Source organism: Solanum stenotomum, chromosome 4, assembly GCF_019186545.1.
Source record: "Solanum stenotomum isolate F172 chromosome 4, ASM1918654v1, whole genome shotgun sequence".
Lineage (NCBI taxonomy): Eukaryota > Viridiplantae > Streptophyta > Magnoliopsida > Solanales > Solanaceae > Solanum > Solanum stenotomum.
Genome location: NC_064285.1, coordinates 66341394 through 66357361, shown reverse-complemented (window position 1 = coordinate 66357361; position 15968 = coordinate 66341394). Strand labels below are relative to the sequence as shown.

The 15968-nt window shown below is 33.2% G+C and overlaps 1 protein-coding gene and 1 long non-coding RNA gene across 2 annotated transcripts in view; one reads left to right on the top strand and one right to left on the bottom strand.

The window, feature by feature from the left end:
* LOC125861675 (receptor-like protein 9DC3) overlaps positions 1-15968 on the bottom strand; it is a 212421-nt gene that overhangs the window by 127077 nt on the left and 69376 nt on the right. The gene's annotated exons all lie outside the window — the stretch shown is intronic.
* On the top strand, positions 5239-8181 carry LOC125862395 (uncharacterized). Its single transcript, XR_007446042.1, has 3 exons — positions 5239-5368; positions 7742-7801; positions 8070-8181. It is a non-coding gene; the product is annotated as an uncharacterized LOC125862395 (long non-coding RNA).

Below are 15968 nucleotides of genomic sequence, written 5' to 3'. Positions count from 1 at the left end.
AATTGTGGTAGGTGGCCTGTTAATGAATTATGAGAAAGGTTTAGGAACTGCAACGAGTCCCACCTCATGCCGCTAAACCAGTTAGGGATTTGACCACAAATCTTATTGTTAGAAATATCCAAGTACACAAGTGTCTTTACATTTCTCAAGAAGTGTGGAAAATCCTTCAGTTGACAAGATGATAAGAATAAAGATGATAGGCTAAGAAAGGTGATATTCATACCCTCATCAATGGTGATGTTATTTGATGAAATTCCAAGGGTTTCAAGGTTTGTGAGATTCACAAGTGATTGAGGAAAAGAACCACTGAGTTGATTATTGCTTAAATGCAGTTCTTTTAATGTTGGGTTTGTTTTGATCACTTCATCGGCTAGTCCTCTGAATCGGTTATGTTGGAAGGATACTGAAGATAGCAAAGGTAGGCTAAACACCCAAGATGGTATGGTACCATTCAGTGAGTTGTATGACAAATCTACAGAAGTTAGCTTTTGAAGCATGCTTTGGTTGCTAGGCAGTGGGCCAGATAGGGAATTACTCGACAATCGTAAGTATTCAAGATGTGTCAAACTTAAAATTGAAGCAGGAAATGGACCGATGAAGCTGTTATTAAAGAAATCTAAATAACGTAGCTTTTGGAGGTTAGAGAAAACATCAGGAATTTCACCTGAAAATGAGTTGGACGAAAGATCTAAACTTGTGAGGTGCTTCAATTTAGAGATTGTGGAAGGAATATGGCTAGTGAAATGATTATGAGATAAAATCAACTCCGTAATTTGGGTTAGATTTCCAACGGAATCAGGAATGGAACCAGAAAATTGACATCCATAGAGGATCAAGATATTCAATGAACTGAAGGTGCCAATTGAATCAGGCAGCTCACCGGAGATTCCTGTGTATGAAATATCCAACTCCATTAATAGAGTGTTGCTCCGGTGGGTCTTTGGAAAAACTCCTTTGAGAAGATCATTCCCACTCAATGTGAGTGTTTCCAAGCTGTTTGACGGAAGGAAAAAGCTCTCTGTGTGAACACCTCGCAGATTAGTATCATCAAGATCCAGGTACCTTAAGGAGGAAGAAATATTCACAGGTATCGGAGATGAGATGTTGACAAGAAAGAGAGATAGTACCTCCAGATTTGTGAAGTTTTGAAACATTGCTTCAAATGTTCTCTCATCAAGTTGTAGTCCATAAAAATCAGAAGAAAGATCAAGTGAAACCAAATTAGAAAGGTATGAGATTTCTGTTGGGATTTTCCCATCAAAGGAAGAGTCAGAAAGGTTGAGATGCCTCAAATTCGTCAAATGGGCAATGTTATGTGGGATTGAAGAACGATAAAAGTAATTGTAAGCAAGGTTTAGTGTCTGGAGATGATGAAGTTGGAAGAGGCTGCTGTTGGGATGAATACTTCCACGAAGCTGACTACAACTAAGGTCTAACCCAATAACATGACCGTTTAATAAGTTACAAGTGACTCCATCCCAACTGCAGCAATCCCTACTCTCATTCCAAGACTTTGGTTTTGGGAAACAGTCTCCATCACACCGATAACTACAGTACTCTTTGGACATAATTTGAAAGGATTGTTTGAACCGAAGCAAAGCGGAAGCTTCAGTGGGAGAGAAAAGATGATTATCAAAGGAAGAAGAAAAGCATCCACTTATTAACAACACAAAACAGAGAAATGAATAAAAGAAAAAGAGACGTCCCATCTTTCTTTTTCGTATTCAGCAAATAACAGGATGGATGTTCTCTTCTTACAAATCAATCTTCAGTATCCATATACAAATATATATATATATATATTAATGTTGAAGATTGCACCATGTGTAACACACACTGCAGAAAAAATTCTGCAAAGCCAGTGTGTTCATAAACGATATGTAACTTCAAACAAATTTCCGAGATAGTGATGGATTTACACGCATCTTCTTCTGTTTTCCATCTTGTTATCCATGAGTTTTTTCAAATAGTAGAAGAGAAGAAATCAAACAAAGGAGATTCCAATCCAAACACTGATCAATCAATGGTCCCACGATATACAAAGTAGAAATGTGAACTTGAGACAAATATCTCCTACATAGATTTTCCTATCCACATATACAGAACAATGTGTAACACATAACAAAAAATGGAACTATCTTATAGTTTGTTCACAACAACTAAATGATACAAACAACAACAACATACTCGATGTAAAATATCCCACAAGTGGGATCTGGGGAGGAGGGTGGTGTGTACTCGGACCTTACCATAATTAATGGAGGTAGAGAAGAGAGGTTGTTTCCGATATACCCTCCATTACAAATTTACAAATTTTGCGTAACCATTACACTTAGGTACAACATGGTAACAATACAAGTACCATTTATTTTTGAAAGTTGAAAAATGTGTAACTCATTTTAACACGTATAAAGAGTCTTAACCAAAGCTACTTGGTTCCAATGAACTCGTAGCTGCTTCACTAGATCCGCCCCTACATTGTTCCTTGGATAATTGTATGCTAGACAAATTGAAACAAAGTTTCAAAGAAATTTTTTTTCACTATCAAGTCGTCTAAAAGTAAAAGGTAACTATAAGTGACTCTTCATGATATTAATAATTTGAAATCAAGGCAAATTCATTCTAATTACCAAATTCATAATTATATATTTATATATATTTAATTAATTTCTTAATATATAAATATGGAGTCTAAGTGAAAGAAAAAATAAAACAAGATAAAATTACGAACACGAGAAAGAAATTAATCCGCTAGCCAATGGATAAGCTATCGGTTGGCTCGGTATCGGGTTAGGAATTAATGGATGGTTATCGGTTGGTGTATTGGCTCCAACATTTCGTGCTCTCTTCTTTCACTTTCACTCACAATTAGATTGATGTCCCATCAAACAAAACAATTTTCTAGCCCTACTTAAGCTGGTAATTCAGTAATTGTAAATCACAGTGAGACACATATAAACAATAACAAGTAAAATCTTTGCGTTTAGGTGTATCATTCTGCTAAAATAACACATACAATTATATTGCTATCAAGTATATACAAACAACAAACAGAAAATTAAAAACAGAAAAGTTCACTGTTGCAATCATCCATTAAGTCCGTCGTCTCTGAGCTCTCTTCTTTGGCCTTCTCATTTTCTTAGGAAAAATACCTTCGAAAAATTCCACAAACCATTTTGGCTTACGATATTTAAACATGAGACTCCCAGTTCCAACAACTAGTCCACAACTGTAGCCTATGACTACTGATTCCCACGTAAAACCACTAAAGAAATATAACTCGTCTTCCTCTTCTTCAGACTCCAATGGTTGAGGAACATGTGATGAATCACTCGTTTCACATTGCTTTGATAAAGGAGGACCGCATAAATCAAGGTTGTCACCATACGAATCATTTGCAAATGTGTTGAATTGTAGACCATAATGGATTGGTCCGACTAGATGGTTTTGAGAGAGGTTTAAAGCTTCAAGCTTATTCAATTGCCCCAATTGCATTGGAATACCACCTATGAGATTGTTATGGGATAAATTGAGTAGCCAAAGTGAGCTGAGATCCTTTAGTGTTTTCGGAATGACACCTTCAAAATGGTTGCTTGAGAGATCTATGGTTGTCATGATTGTATTGATTCTTTGTAGCTCAATATTGTGCCCTTTGATTACCAAACTCACTGAATCCTCATATGATACGTACGATGGCTTCTTAGATGGTTTCATGTACTTGATCTCTCTTCTGTCTTTGCCATCTAATTTGATCATTGCCTTGAATTTTACAAAAAAAATTGCAGGAAGTGAGCCACTGAATTCATTACAAGAAAGATTAAAAATTCGCAACTTGGGAAAGCAAAACTTAGTCTGACACGTACCTATAGGTCCATGGAACTTGTTCGACTTTAATATAAGGACCTGCAACTCTTGCAGAGTTCCGAGCCAAGCTGGAAATGTGTCATTTATAGCATTGTTCCCCACATCAAGGACTTCTAGACCATTACACTTGAACAGCGACATTGGGACAGGTACTTCAAATCGATTACCATTTACGACAATGGTACTCAATGAAGTGCTCTGTGCACATAATGGAGGAAGACTCCCTGTGAAATTGTTCTTTCTTAAGTCCAACACCGTTAGATAGACACATTCATCCGACATAACAATTTTGTGTCTTATATGACGTCCTATGTGTATTATGTCACGTAGGACATGTGAGTCTACACATTTTTCTCAGTTTTAAAAAGGAATATCAATATCCACAACAGAAATTCTGATCATAATAGAGCAACAGATTTTTTAGAAGAGTCACAATTCTTCAAAAAAGTCACAATTCATCGGGAAAGTCACAACCCTTCAATTTGAAAAAATATATGTTTTAATATAATATAAACAAACAAATAAATAATTATAAATATAAAATATAGAAGATATACTAAATTGAGTATTTTTAGTTGATAATATTATAGTAATTTAACATTTAAGTTAGAGAGTTTATATTTTTAAAGTAGTACTAGTTTTGATGCACGTGTGTTGCATGTGAATGCCAAATCATGTAGTACACTATATTTTAAATTAAATAAATAAATATAAATTGAAAATATTTAATAATTTAACATTCTTCTAAGATAGTATAGAGTAAATGAATAGATAGATATATGATAATTTGAACTCCTATTTTAAGTCATCCTTGTCCGACTTTCCATCGACATCTCTTCTTCTTCTTCTGTTTTCCACAATACTTTTCAAAGAGAGAAACTATTGTATGACCAAGTCAATTAAGGATAAAATAATAAATGAACAATAAAGACATGATGTTACTCCATTTCATCTTCCCTATGACAAGAAGGGACACTTTAATCAAGCAACATCAAGTAGTATGAATGCGATAAATTTTAGTGTAATTTTTCCACGGAATCTATATAATCATAAAAGGTCAAGATGAGTCATTAAACCAATTATGAGAACAGTTAGGGAACGTTCGGGATAGAGAAATCAATTATAAGAATGCAATAAATTTTTATGCAATTTTTCTATGGAATTTATACAATCATAAAAGCTCAATATTCCAAGTTAGTAATTAGTTGTCTCTTCTGCTATTTTCAAACTTGTTAGGTACGCAATTGTAATACACTATAATTTAAGTTAAGGGCAAACAAGTCATTAGTTATTTTGTTAAAAGAAAAAGAAGAGAGAGATTGGGCTAAAAGCCCTAGGCAGCAACAGCTGCTGCAATTTTCAGCGAGGAAAAAAAAGAAGAAACAAACGCTAGTTGCTGCGTTTCTGTTTCCAGCGAAGGACCACGAAAGAGAAGAAAGAACGGAATGGTGAGGGAGAAGAAGGAGAAAGAGACTTATTCGAAGGTTTCGCTTCCAGGTTCGAGGTAAATCATTGTTGCTCTTCTTCTCCTACAGCCTCTCCAAGATTATTAGTTAGGTCATTCAAAGTAGGTGTTGAAATCTAATTACTAAAGGCTAATAATTGGGCAGCAAGGGTTGTACAGACGGATAAATCATATATATTTCTATCTATTTTATGAGTATCAAGATACATGATTGATCAATGGATTTGGGCATGAGAATACCAATAGATAGAAGTATATTTTATTCTACTCCTATTGCCAGATATGCTCCCAGTAGCATTAGTTGGAATTACATTGTAATGCTGGGCTTGAGTTGCTGTTAACTGTAGTAATAGCCAAGAAAATTGTTTGAGCAACTGCAAGATATGAATACTTAGAGCTTTTAACTTGTTGTTGCTGAAATTGAAGGAATATATCGTTATGGAATAAGATACTTTGACACATTGAGAATCAAACCTGAAACTTGTGGGTTGGGTATTTTAAGTAGTTATAGAATTAGCTTAAACATAGAATCTAACTGGAAATTGATATGAATGTGATTATAGATTGACCAAAGGAATTCATACGGGTTACTCGAGTTACAAGCTTGGTATTTCAACACCAGTACTGTGAGTAATAATCTTACCACAATTGATGTTTTATAACTTGCATGATTTTCATATGGTTTATAAAGTAAATGTGTTACCGAATGTTTTGAACTTGCATGTGGGACAAGTCTTTTACTGGATATGATACTTAAAAGATTATTTGAGATGATCTCATTCTTACAAGATATGATTACTGTTATTGAAAAGGTTTTACACTTATTGAGAAATAGTATCTTGACAGGTGATTGTTAAACTTTGAAATGATATGATTTGATAAGATTTAAATGCTCTGTTCAATTTTGAAATGCTTCTACTGATTATAAGAAAAATATAAATGGGAGTAGACCTTGATGAATCCCGTTGCTAACGACAGGTTCGTTAGACCTGGTGCACCTTGTAGTTACCAGGGGCGGAGCTACCCTTGCCCGAGGGGTGTCAAGCGACACGCCTTCATCGGAAAATTACGTTGTATAGGTAAGTCAAATTCTGATTTTATACCTATATATATTAGAATTGACACTCCTGAACCAAGTTGAAGGGTTGGTTCAGCGGTTCAGGGGCTACAAAGTTCCGCCTTGTCATTGACCTAGGCGTTGGGAGTTCGAACCTTGCTGAAGTCTATTTTTTTTTAAAGGCTTTCAATAATTTTTTTCTACTTTTTAGACAACTGTAGCTTTTTTGTCTTTAGTTTTTAGATAGCTAAACGTTTTTTTCCTCCAATTTTTAAACCATTGACTTAAATTAAGTTTACTTTAATATTTTATTTTTTAAAAAGAAATAAAATACACTTTAGGGATTTAGAGTCTAGGGATTAAACAAATCCCCAATTCCAAAATCAAAAGTTTTGAAGAGGAAGAGTCCAAAAAAGTCGTCTTTGTTCGCTGACTGCGTCATGCAGTCATCTTCAGACTTCAATCGCCATTGCTCGGCGTCAATCTACGTCCTGGTCATGGTAACGGTAAGTTCCTACTTTCTTACACCTTGTATTTATTTTCCTCGTCCAATTTGTTGATGGACTTAGTGATCTCTCAAGAAAATTAGTTGAGACAAAGAAGAACCTAAACTTTCCTCTTGTATTCCGCTTAGTGAAATTTGCTTTGCTTTTACCAGTTGCCACTGCATCCATTGAAAGAGCTTTTTCGGCAATGAAGTTTATTAAAAATGCCTTGCGGAATCGGATGAATGATGAGCTTTTGAGCGGTTGTCTAGTTCCTTATGTAGAAAAAGATGTATTTATTAATATTTCTAATGATACTATTGTAAAAACATTTCAAGAGATGAAACCGCGTCGAGTACCGTTGTAATAATGTAATTATGTTTTGCTTTTATTAGTAAAATTTATTTTGTTAAATATTTTGTGTGCATACTCTTTATATTTTGACACCCCTCAATCTAAATCCTGGCTCCGCCATTGGTAGCTATTGATTACTGATAAAGCCCTTGCTAGTGGGAAGGTAGAACGAGTATACTGTTACTGATATCCCTCGGGTAGGGATCTACTAATATGAATATTGATCTCCTTTATGAGGAGTTCACTATTATTGGTTACTTCTTAAAGAGAAGACCACACTGATTACATGATTCATCTTTGGAAACCTCCCAACTATAAGATTTGATATGGAAATATTTTTCTGAGTTTACTATTAAGTATTTACATTGATTTTGCTTATATGAGGCAAATAAGATTGAATATTGTTACTGTTTCTGAAAAGACATTATTATATGATTTGATTATTATACTATCATGTTTTTTGACTGTTATTACTCACTGAGCTAGCGTCTCACTCCTCGCTATTTATTTTTACAGAGAATACAGGGACATTGGTAAGGACTTCTTTATCTAGTGCTTTCGAGTTGATAATTTCCGGTGAGCCCCGCACTTGTTCGCGTGGATAACAAGTTTATTAGTTGTTATAGACATTTGTTGGAATTCTTAGAGTCGCTCCGTAGTCATTCCTTTTATTAGAAGTTATGAGTATTCTTTCGTATTGTAAACTTGTGTCTAGTATGAGACTTCTTAACTTTTGGAGTTGGAGTTTGTATTTTTACTCTTCGAATAGTCTATTGATGAATAAGGTGGATTATTGAAGAGATTGGTTGGCTACGTTATTGGTTTCTGATACAGGTAATTTCAGGATAGGCCCGAAAACAAAGGAAACTTTGCCCGATTTTCTGTAGATTTCTAGTTAAGGCTTGCTTTGGAATTCTTCCCCTTAGCGCCGCTCACGATTCTAAATTGGGTCGTGAAAGCAATAGTTTTCACATTTTTTAACTTAATGAGGGAAAATCCATCAATATTCGATTCCACCTAAGGAAAAAAGTGATACAGTATTGTAACTAGCGGACGATGACTTGTAAGCCTTTGAGCCAGTTTCCACTAAGACTAGAGGAAAAAAAAGACTGATGAACAATTGAATTACAAGATGAGTACTGCTCACTTCTAACGACTTGTTACTCATATTTTGTAGTGTTACACAAGACTTGCTAGAGGACGGAGAAGACTTGACAAAATAATACTCCTCATGTCTTAATTCTCTCTAGATGTTGTGTTCATTTCGAAGTCATTAACTATCTCTCTACTGTGTGTTACTAACACAAGATGATGTGAAATTGGCCCATTATGTAGAAAAAATTTCTGCAAAACTTGTAAGAAATTTCCAATTAGAGAAACTATTGCTTGACTAAGTCAAGTGAGGAAAAAAATGAAGAGTAATTAAAGACATGATTTAAGTCCTTCATTTCCTTCGTGTGGAATTTTAGAATAAGTTGGTGAAGATCATTCCACCAGTAGAGAAATTTTTTGATAAATTTCCGATTAGTTGTCTCTTGTGCTGTTTTCATAGACCCTCGACTCAAGATAAATGTGTAGTGATCAAATTAAGAAGACAAATAAAATGATGCACAAGCAAAGTTTTTTGTTTTTCGCTTTTAAAATCATGGAAGAAATTCCACAAACCATTTTGGCTAACCATCTTTAAACATGAGGCTCCACATGGCAGTTCAAACAAACAAATCCACAACTGTAGCAAAATACAACTCTTCTTCTTTAGACTCCAATGGATGAGGAACATGTGATGGATCACTTGTCCTATACGAGTTATTTTCAAATGTGTTGAACTGTGAACCTTGAGGAATTGGTCCGACAAGAACATTCCGAGAGAGGTTTAAGACTGCTCAAGAATCTTTCCAGTGAGCCAATTACAAGAGAAATCTAAAACTTCAAGCGTATTCATTTGTCCCAGTTCCATTAGAAAATTTCCTTTGAGATCGTAAATTGAGTAGCTAATGTGAGCCAAGATCTTTCGTTGTTTTTGGACCTACGCCATCAAAATGGTTGCTTTTCATAACATTATAATTAATTGTTTTTACAACTCTTCATTTTGCTACTTTATTAGAGCAATAAGTGAACATTATAAGTAATACAACTACACTATGAGGGAAAATAAAAAGCAAATGAAGAAGAAGAATAAGAAAACAACAGACAAGTTGGGTATTAATTTCTTCAATAGATTTAGTAAGAAGGCAAATATTAATCTATAAATTGAATTCAATATCGGATTTTGAAAAATCTGAGTAACATAGCTAATGAGTGGCTGTGTAGATCACTTTTGTCAACTTGAAAAAAAAAATAGATTAGCATAATCATTTATACTAAAATAACTCATATATAATTATGTTATCAAACATATACAAACAACAAACAGAATATTAAAAAGACAAAAACAGAACTAGAAAAATTCACTAATTAGTCCACAAAATTAAACAAAGACAAGTTGGCCCCTCTAAATCTTCCATTAAGTCCGTCGTCTCTGAGCTCTCTTCTTTGGCCTTCTTCTTTTGTCAGGCATGAGTCCATCAAAAAATTCCACAAACCATTTTGGCTTACGATATTTAAACAAGAGACTCCACATAACAGTTCCAACAACTAGTCCAAAACTGTAGCCTATGACTACTGATTCCCACGTAAATCCACTAAAAAAATACGACTCATCTTCTTCTTCTTCCTCCAAAGGTTGAGGAACATGTGATGGATCACTTGTTCCACATTGCTTTGATAAAGGAGGACCACATAAATCAAGGTTGCCACCATACGAGTCATTTTCAAATGTGTTGAATTGTGAACCGTGAGGAATTGGTCCGACGAGATTATTTTGAGAGACGTTTAAGAAGGCTAGAAAGTTCATTCTTGTCAATTCCTGTGGAATCTTTCCAGTGAGCCGATTCCAGGAGAGGTCTAAAGCTTCAAGTGTATTCAATTGCCCCAATTGCATTGGAATATGACCTATGACATTTTTATGGGATAAATTGAGAAGCCAAAGTGAGCTGAGATCTCTTAGTGTTTTCGGAATCAAACCTTCAAAATGGTTGCTTGAGAGATCTATGGTTGTCATAATTGTGCTGATTCTTTGTAGCTCAATATCCTGCCCTTTGATTACCAAACTCACTGAATCCTCATACGATGAGGCAAATGACAAATTTAACATAGATTCCATGTACTTGATCTCTCTTGTGTCTTCGTCATCTAATTTGATCATTGCCTTGAAGTTTCCAAAAACTTGTACAGGAAGTGAGCCACTGAAATCATTATGAGAAAGATCAAAAATTCGCAACTTGGGAAAGCAAAACTTAGTCTGACACGTACTTATAGGTCCATGGAACTTGTTCGACTTTAATATAAGGACCTGCAGCTCTTGAAGAGTTCCTAGCCAAGCTGGAAAGGTGTCATTTATAGCATTGTTCCCCACATCAAGGACTTGTAGACCATTACACTTGAGCAACGACACAGGAACAGGTCCTTCAAATCGATTACCATTTACGACAATGGTACTCAATGAAGTGCTGTGTGCACATAATGGAGGAAGACTCCCTCTGAAATTGTTCTTTCTTAAGTCCAACACCATTAGATTAGGCGTGCTTCCCAAGCAACTTGGAATCGAGTTACTGAAGTTGTTGCGTGATAAATCTAATAAGGTTAGTTTCCTCATGTTACAAATGGATGAAGGTAGTGGACCCTGAAGGGAGTTAAATTTCAGATCAAGATACTCTAGACTATAATAATGAAATTGTGGTAGGTGGCCTGTTAAAGAATTATGAGAAAGGTTTAGGAACCACAATGAGTCCCACCTCATGCCGCCAAACCAGTTAGGGATTTGACCACGAATCTTATTGTTAGTAATATCCAAGTACCTAAGTGTCTTTAAATTTCTCAAGAAGTGTGGAAAATCCTTCAGTTCACAAGATGATAACTGCAAACTTTCTAGGCTAGGAAAGGTGATATTCATTCCCTCGTCAATGGTGAGGTTATTTGATGAAAGGTCAAGGGTTTCAAGGTTTCCAAGCTGTTTGGCAGAAGGAAAAAGCTCTCTGGGAGAACACCTAGCAGATTAGTATATTGAAGATCCAGGTACCTTAAGGAGGAAGAAATATTCACAGGTATTGGAGCTGAGATGTTGACAGAAGAGAGAGAAAGTAGCTCCATATTTGTGAAGTTCTGAAACATTGTTTCTAATCCAATCACAGAAAGATCAAGTGAAACCAAATTGGAAAGGTATGAGATTTCTGTTGGGATTTTTCCACTAAAGTAAGCATCAGAAAGGTTGAGATGCCTCAAATTCATCAATCGGCCAATGTTATGTGGGATCGAAGAAGGATACAAGTAATTGTAAGCAAGGTTTAGTGTCTTGAGATGATGAAGTTGGAAGAGGCTGCTATTGGGATGAATAATTCCACCAATCAGACTACAACTAAGGTCTAACCCGATAACATGGCCGTTTAACATGTCACAAGTGACACCATCCCAAGTGCAGCAATCCCTACTTTCTTTCCAAGACTTTGTTTTTGGGAAATAAGCTCCACGACACGAATAACTAGAGTAACCTTTGGGCATATTTTGAAAGGATTGTTTGAACTGAAGCAAAGCGGAAGCTTCAATGGGAGAGCAAAGATGATGATCAAAGGAAGAAGATAAACATTCACTTATTAGCAACACAAAACCCAGAAATGAATAAAAGAAAAACAGACTCACCATTTTTTGTTTGTTTGTTTTCACTAATCAATCAGCATTATCCACACATTTATATACTATTTCTTGACTAAGTCCAGTGAGGAAAAAAATGAACAATAATACCGCGTTGAATTTTATTTTTATTCTTTTATTTGCTTTTTATTCAAAATTTTGTTTGATGTGTGTCTTAACTTCCTGCATAATTAGAAATTTTATGAGAAATTTCCGATTAGTAGAGAGGCTGTTTTCATAGACCACTACAGAAAAAATGTGAATTATACATTGGGATTTTTCTGGGGATTATTAATGAAAATTCGTAGGAAAATATGTTTCCTACGGATTTTTCTATCAAAAAGAATTCGAAGGTAAAACCTTCGTAGGTAATTATTTCCTGTAAATTTCAAAATCCCCAAGTAATTTACTTAGGGATTTAAATTTCGCAGGTAAATAACTTGCGAATTTTCTTGCAAAAAACACCAAAAACATCCCAAATCTTTAAAAATTTCTTGTAAATAATATTAACTATTATTTCCCAGTTACATCTAACACCACTCACTCCACTGCCCACCCATTTATCTTGCATACCATTCATCACATACCACTTGAACACAATTTTAATTCCCCCACCCAGAGTGCCCAGTTGAATTTGTTGGTGCCCACCCATTTATTGTTGCTCTTTGAAATTTTATTCTACTTGTGTTTAGTCGTAGCATTATAAATGCTAATCTTTTCATGTCATATCAATAAGGTAAAAAAATATATCTTAAATGTTGGCTAAAGTTCATTTGATTTAACTCTTAAAAAGTGAAACTATATATTTAAAATAAATCACCACCACCCAACATATCATGAAAATTTTATGCTTACACTTTCTATGAGATAATATCCATAGCTAAGCATATTAAACATAGACAAAATTTATATTATACATACAAAGTTCTACAAATAAATAATTGAAAATATAAATAAATCTATAAGTTAAATTAAAGTGCAAGAAAGTTATAACCGATAATTGATAGTACATCTTATTAGATATTTGTGGTTTTATAATTTTAATTTATCTTTTAATAATAATTATATTTTAACATACTTAATAATATTTGTAAATAAATAACATTTAATAACTTACTATAGAGAAATTATATGATATTTAATGCTTGCAAGAAAAAAGTATATATAAATTTGCTATATTGTTAAAATTTATTTATTTTTCATTTAATATAATTCTATCAACTAGGGGTTGATTAAAATTCACATTAAAAATGTATATAATTTAATTTTACTCTACTTAAACAGTGATTGACTTATTCAATAATACGAAATTTAATATAAAGTAATATCTAATAAAAAATAAATATAATTATGATAGTTATTTTTCTAAGGATAAATAACTAGCCATATAATTTTAATGCTTTGTATCTTTCAAAAAAAAAAATCACATCATTGGTTTTTAGGACTAAATATTGTAACTATATATAAGTTAAAAATATTGTTCATGACATTTGTGGTAATGTTCCAATATAGTGTTAGATTAATATTATTGTATAATAATTTATTTAATCTAAAAGTAGAGTATATATTTAACAATAAAATTCTTTCTAATGTCATTGTTATTTTTTATATTATTATAGTTTTAGATTTTGTTAAATATATTTTAAAGAAAATATTTCTTGAAGACTCCGAATAAAAAAATCCTTAGATTCCAAGAAAATACTTCCAATTAAATTGTATTTAAAAAAATTCAAGTATACATTCCTCTAAAAATCTTCAACCAAATTCACAACAATAAAATTCCCAAGTAATTCTCCAAGTAAGAAAATTCCCAAGTAAATCCTCAAGAAATAAATACCCAACAAAATTCGTAGAACATAAATCCCCAGGTAATAACACGTATTAAATTATTTGCAAATAAATTTTCAAGTAATTATTTCTAGCTAAATCTGCAAATAGGTTTTTCTAGGAATTTTCTTGCAAACATACTAAATTTTTTTTTTTTTATTACTTGTGAATTTACCTATGAAAATGCTACTTGCAAATTATTTTTATCAAATAATTCCCTAGGTAATAATTTTGTAAAAATGGTGCCAAAGTTACCTACCAATTTTTCTGGGAAATTATTTTTCGCATGTAGAGAAGTCTAGAATTTAGGAATTTCATATTTCCGCATGAAAATTCATAGGAAATTTCTGCGAAAATAATCCCCAAATGAAATTCCAGGTAATTTACAGTTTTCTAGTAGTGGACCCCCTCGACTCAAGATAAAGGTGTAGTGATCTACACTACATCAAAAATGATCTTTAGGGGTAATTAATTAACGGCTATAGCTTAATCGCTACTAAACATGTATTTTTAGCGGCAATTAGCACTTTTTGTAAGTGTCCCTAAAGCCTATAGAGACGTTGAATCAAATGACAATTAATTAATACCGGTAAAAGTTTTAGCACTCTTTTTTAATGTGTATATTTATTGCTGCTAAAAGTTATTTTTGTCGTAGACTTGTAGTGAAATGTAGCCTATGACCACTGATTCCCACGTAAATCCACTGATTAATTTATTCACTTTTGTGATTTTTTTAGCAACACAAAACAGAGAAATGAATAAAAGAAAAAGAGACTCAATTTCAGCGTTTCCAAGCTGTTTGGCAGAAGGAAAAAGCTCTCTTTAGCGACATAAATCTCAAAACTTTAATAGTTGCGCTTATTTTGATAAGCTAATATAATGATATTAAAAGAGTATTGATTTCACTATATCAAAAATGATCTTTAGCAACAATTAATTAAGTTTAATTATCGCTAAATATGTATTTTTAACGGTAATTAACAATCTTTGTATATGTCTCTAAAGTCTTTAGCGACATTGAATCTAATGACAATTAACTAATGCCGGTAAAAACTTTTTTATTACCGCTAAAAGTTATTTTTATTGTAGTGTTTGTTGTAGTGCTTGTAATTTAAAGAATACACCAAAAAATAAATTTGATCTTTTTATTAACACCCAACAATATATTTTGTATAATGCAAAAAATTTTACCGTTTGGTAGACTTTAGAATATTTAATAATGAAAGAATAAAAATAGAAAGAAGAATAAAAAAGGTAAACGTAAAAATAATGGTGTGGGTTCCTGATAATTGTCATGATATAAATAAGTTGTCACGTACGAAAGGATGCGCTATAATTAACCAAACACTATTCCAATTCTTAATTATTACAATGACCTCCACATTAAATAAAGTAAACAATTAACTAAACAGTATTTCATAAAGTAGCGTTGTTGACTTGTCTATGCATGGGACTATGAGGTATAAATTAACGAAAGAAAAGAAACACATCCAGACAAATAAAATGGGGTAATAATTTGGGGTTGCAATAAAAGTTGTCCCAAGTGTTAAGTCAATTTTCAGTCACTTATGGTCCATGAATGAGTACTAGTCACTTCTAACAACGTGTTACACATCATTTTGTAGTGTTCCACAAGACTTTTTAGAGCATGAAGAAGACTTAACAAAATAATACTCCCTATGACCTCATTTTCTCTAGATGTTGTTGTTCATATCGAGGTCATCGACTATATATCTCTGTAGTGTGTGTTACGCAAGATGATGTGAATTAATTGACCCGGCCCGTTATGTAACACTCTCTGTAGAAATTATTTCTGCAGAATTTTGTGACAAATTTCCAATACCGTGTGGAATTTTATTTAAAATTTTGTCTGATATGTGTTTTCCTGCTTAATTAATTAGTATGTTTTGAATTATTTGGTGAAGAACATCATTCCAAGTAATTAATTAGTATGGTTTGATGACAGTAAAATTACGAGGCATGAGACAACTACTTTAAATGAATATTAGGAATCAACAATTTTTTCTATACCATCATAAGATCAATTTATCTGAATTCTATTATTTTTCAATACTATTCCTAAGAGGCAGGAGACAACTATTTCAAATGAACATTAAGAATCAACAATTTTTTTTATACTATCAGAAGATCAATGTATCTGAATCCTATTATTTTTCAACATTATTCCTAA